This window comes from Triticum dicoccoides, chromosome 2A (assembly GCF_002162155.2).
Source record: "Triticum dicoccoides isolate Atlit2015 ecotype Zavitan chromosome 2A, WEW_v2.0, whole genome shotgun sequence".
NCBI lineage: Eukaryota > Viridiplantae > Streptophyta > Magnoliopsida > Poales > Poaceae > Triticum > Triticum dicoccoides.
Window position 1 is genome coordinate 591759777 of NC_041382.1, and position 4860 is coordinate 591764636.

Sequence of the window (4860 nt, forward strand, 5' to 3'; positions counted from 1 at the left end):
GCCTATCGTATGATTGTTGTTGTCCTAGGGACTAAAACCCTCCGGTTTATATAGACACCGGAGGGGCTAGGGTTACACAGAGTCGGTTACAAGGGAGGAGATCTACATATCCGAATAATCAAACTTGCCTTCCACGCAAAGGAGAGTCCCATCCGGACATGGGACAAAGTCTTCAATCTTGTATCTTCATAGTCCAAAAGTCCGGCCAAAGTATATAGTCCGGCTGTCCGAGGACCCCCTAATCCAGGACTCCCTCAGTAGCCCCCGAACCAGACTTCAATGACGATGAGTCCGACGCGTAGATTGTCTTCGGAATTGCAAGGTGGGTTCTCCTCCAAATCCTGAGTACCTGTCATAACGCTGTCCGGCCTCCCATGAATGTTGCATTCCTCGGCTTCTGTGCCTTAATAATGGCCATCTTCCACGCGTCGAGCGAATTCGAGAGGTCGGGGTGTTTTTACCTTTACCACCCTAACCAGGTAGATGAATCGTCTATTTAAACATTTGGGGATCTTCAGATCTAGATCACACCACCTTCTCACAGCGAGTATCCATCGGAGTGTGCCCGAAAAAATCCATCCCATCATGGCCGGCCACCGCAGCTCATCCTCTCACCCTCGTAGCCCTAAGACAGGTAGTTGGGAGAAGTGTTCTGTTCCCCATGGCTAACTAGTAGAGTTACAGACCCAGGGGTTTCTCCCTCCTGCGTACATGGTCCCCGTCCGAGCCGGACTAGCCACTTATAATGGCGGGAGCAAGCGGAAAGCTTTCCCAACCCATCCACGGGGGAGCGGGTATGCCTCGTCCCTTATTTATTGAGGGGACTCGGATTTCCAATCCATCCATTCCTCCGCGGGCTCCTGGAGTTCTATGGCCTCCAGCTGCATAACTTTACTCCCGCCTCCATATTACACATCGCAGGCTCCATTGCCCTTTGCGAGCTGTTTCTGGGCTGCGAAGCTCACTTCGAGCTATGGCAGAGGCTATTCTGCCTCATGCCCCGTACACAGAAGGGGTCAATATTTCAAGTGGGCAGAGCCGAAATATGGCGCGTCGCCAGGACCGGATACCAGTCCGGTACTCCGAAGAAGACATCTGAAGAATCACTACAAGAAATATGTCAACTTATGACCTTCTGTCAGTGACCCTCGAAGAATTGGTCATAAATTTATGACCATTTTAGACCAATTGGTCAAAAGCTGTTCGGGGGGCTCCAAACCCTAAACCATTGCGACCATTTTGGTCAGAAAGGTCGTAATTTTCTTACATGAAATGGTCATAAAGCAAACAGCGCTAGTCCGCTGCCTTATTTCTAGTTGTTAATGACCAATATAGATGGTCATAGCCTTGTAAATTGTGGTGGTTGCTATGACTAGGCGCCACCTCATCAGTTTTGCCTATGTGTCATGTCCATGTGGTAGTTTTTGCCCTAGGTTGTGAAGCAACCTATATTTCTGTCATTCCCAAAATTCCCAAAAAAATCTCATAAATTCTTTGGGTCATATCTTCATCAAATATGTAAAAACCTTCCTTGCCTAGTTCAAAAATAATTCACAAATATTCATTTTCCTATTCTGTTCAAAACAACAGTTTGTGAAGGAACTACCACTTTGGCATGTCCAAATAGTATCCATTTTCTATAGTGCTTTCCTATGCCCAAATAACCACCCTCCACCAAATGCCAGCTCAATCCATTCATTATTTTGAGTCGAGCTTCAACATTTGTATTTATATCCAGTGTGGTAGTTTGCAAAGCAAGTACCACCTAGGCTCCTCCTTTTGAGCTGAAAATTTGTGAAGATGGTCTTATTAGTAACTGATCATCCTCTGCCAAAACTCACGCCCATTAGCCATGTACATTTCCCGTACCGCTAATCAAACACTTGGCTGCTAATTCATGTTTGAGCATCGATCGGTCTCCTCGTGAGAATATTATGTTGTATTTTTCTTCCTAGAACCTACCTGGGGAGTGCCCAACCCACTAGACATGCCTAGGCTGCGCAGAACACATGGCAACGCCACGGTCACGCGGTGACCACGCGGTGGGCATGCGAGTTTACGCGCTCTAGAGTTGGGGGCCTCGGCCACCGCCCAAACCTCGACGTATCGCCACCAAACCATGTATTTATGATTAAATAGGTACTTATGTAACTAGAAATGATTTTTGGAAAAAATAAATAGCAAACTATGAGGCAGCTGCAGTTCAAATTTGACCCGTTTCCAACTGAATCAGCGGAAATTTGTCTTTTTCACGAGAGGTGGATCAAAACTTTTTACACCCAACCATTTTGTCAATTGTGCATTAAATATGTCCTAGTATTTTAGAAAATTGATTTGGTCCAATTTTGCAACAATTATTTGGGAGGTCCTCCACAAAAAAACCTCCTTTTGGGCACTCAAAAAATGGAAAATGGTTTTTTCGTCCAAAGAAAATGAAAACTTCCCTAGGCAACATTGTTAGCCATTCCAATATGCACCCTTGTGCACAATATGAGATCATTTGAACAAACTATGCCATGAATGCGGCCATAAGATTGATCATTTGGCTTGAAAGCCATTGATCTCCACACATGATAGCTCGTTTTTGAGAACACTTTTTTAAAATAATTGCCGTATTAAAAGTTTGTTATTTTTCCTAGGAACTTGGCCACATATAATGACACAATGCGAAGGTTTCCCAATTTTTTGATTTTTTTTGAATTTTTTATGCCCGTTTCAAAATGCGGTCAAAACGGCGGGAATGACCGTTCTTAGCTAGTGGTTGAATCTTGGAATTTTTTTGGTGTTTCTATGATTAAATAGATACTTATGTACCTAGAAATTATTTTTGGAAAAAATAAAGAGCAAACTACAAGGCAGCTACAGTTCAAATTTGACCCGCTTCCAACTGAATCAGCGGAAATTTGTCTTTTTCATGAGAGGTGGATCAAAACTTTTTACACCCAACCATTTGGTCAATTGTGCATTAAATATGTCTTAGTATTTTAGAAAAATGATTTGGTCCAATTCTGCAACAATTATTTGGTAGGTCCTTCACAAAAAAACCTCCTTTTGGGCACTCGAAAATTGGAAAATGGTTTTTTCGTCCAAATAAAATGAAAACTTCCTTAGGCAACATTGTTTGACATTCCAATATGCACCCTTGTGCACAATATCAGATCATTTGAACAAACTATGCCATGGATGTGGCCATAAGATTGATCATTTGGCTTGAAAGCCATTGATCTCCACACGTGATAGCTCGTTTCTGAGAACACTTTTTTAAAATAATTGCCGTATTACAAGTTTGTTATTTTTCCTAAGAACTTGGCCACATATAATGACACAATGCGAAGGTTTCCCAATTTTTTGATTTTTTTATGCCCGTTTCAAAATGCGGTCAAAATGGTGGGAATGACCGTTCCTAACTAGTGGTTGAATCTTGGAATTTTTTTGGTGTTTCTATAATTAAATAGATACTTATGTACCTAGAAATGATTTTTGGAAAAAATAAAGAGCAAACTACAAGGCAGCTATAGTTCAAATTTGACCCGCTTCCAGCTGAATCGGCGGAAATTTGTCTTTTTCATGAGAGGTGGATCAAAACTTTTTACACCCAACCATTTGGTCAATTGTGCATTAAATATGGCCTAGTATTTTAGAAAAATGATTTGGTCCAATTTTGCAACAATTATTTGGGAGGTCCTTCACAAAAAACCTCCTTTTGGGCACTCAAAAAATGGAAAATGGTTTTTTCGTCCAAAGAAAATGAAAACTTCCTTAGGCAACATTGTTTGCCATTCCAATATGCACCCTTGTGCACAATATGAGATCATTTGAACAAACTATGCCATGGATGTGGCCATAAGATTGATCATTTGGCTTGAAAGCCATTGATCTCCACACGTGATAGCTCATTTCTGAGAACACTTTTTTTAAAATAATTGCTGTATTAGAAGTTTGTTATTTTTCCTAGGAACTTGGCCACATATAATGACACAATGTGAAGGTTTCCCAATTTTTTGAATTTTTTGAATTTTTATGCCCATTTCAAAATGCGGTCAAAACGGCGGGAATGACCGTTCCTAGCTAGTGCTTGAATCTTGGAATTTTTTTGGTGTTTCTCTGATTAAATAGATACTTTTGTACCTAGAAATGATTTTTGGAAAAAATAAATAACAAACAATGAGGATGCTGCAGTTCAAATTTGACCCGTTTCCTGCTGAATGAGCAGAAATTTGTCTTTTTCATGAGAGGTGGATCAAAAATTTTGACACCCAATCATTTGGTCAATTATGCATTAAATATGTCCTAGTATTTTAGAAAATTGATTTGGTACAATTTTGCAAAAAATATATGGTAGGTCCTTCACAAAAAAAAGTCATTTTGGGCACTCAGAAAATGATTAAAAATAGCTAGAAAGATCAGAAATGCATAGAAATTGGTCCTTATCCATAACATGTGGTCTAAATCTAGTGAAAATTTGTGTGGTGCCATTTTGCAAAATATTTTTGATAGCTACTTCACAAAATCCCTCTATTTTTAGTACTTAGACATTTTTTAAATCACTGGTTTGTCGAACCAATCACGACTCTTCCCACGGATTGATGACATGGCGCCCATCCATCCATCCATTCATCTCTCCATCCCACATCCATCCATCCATCTATCTACAGAAAAAAAGAAAATAAAATGAAAAAGAGATACCCCCCACCCGCAGCCTAAACCCTAGGTCAGATCCCATCGACCCCCCCATCGCACCCCTCCTCTCCTTGCAGCCGCCGCACTCCTCCTCTCTCAGATCCTCGCCGCCGCCACCTCCTCCCAGATCCCCCTCTCCCCGACCCAGACCTCCCTCTCTCTGCCATCCCAAACCCGCCA

General features: G+C 41.5%; 1 pseudogene; it reads left to right on the forward strand.

The window, feature by feature from the left end:
* Nucleotides 1-374: 374 nt before the first annotated feature.
* Nucleotides 375-4860, forward strand: part of LOC119357985 — a 6204-nt pseudogene continuing 1718 nt past the window's right edge.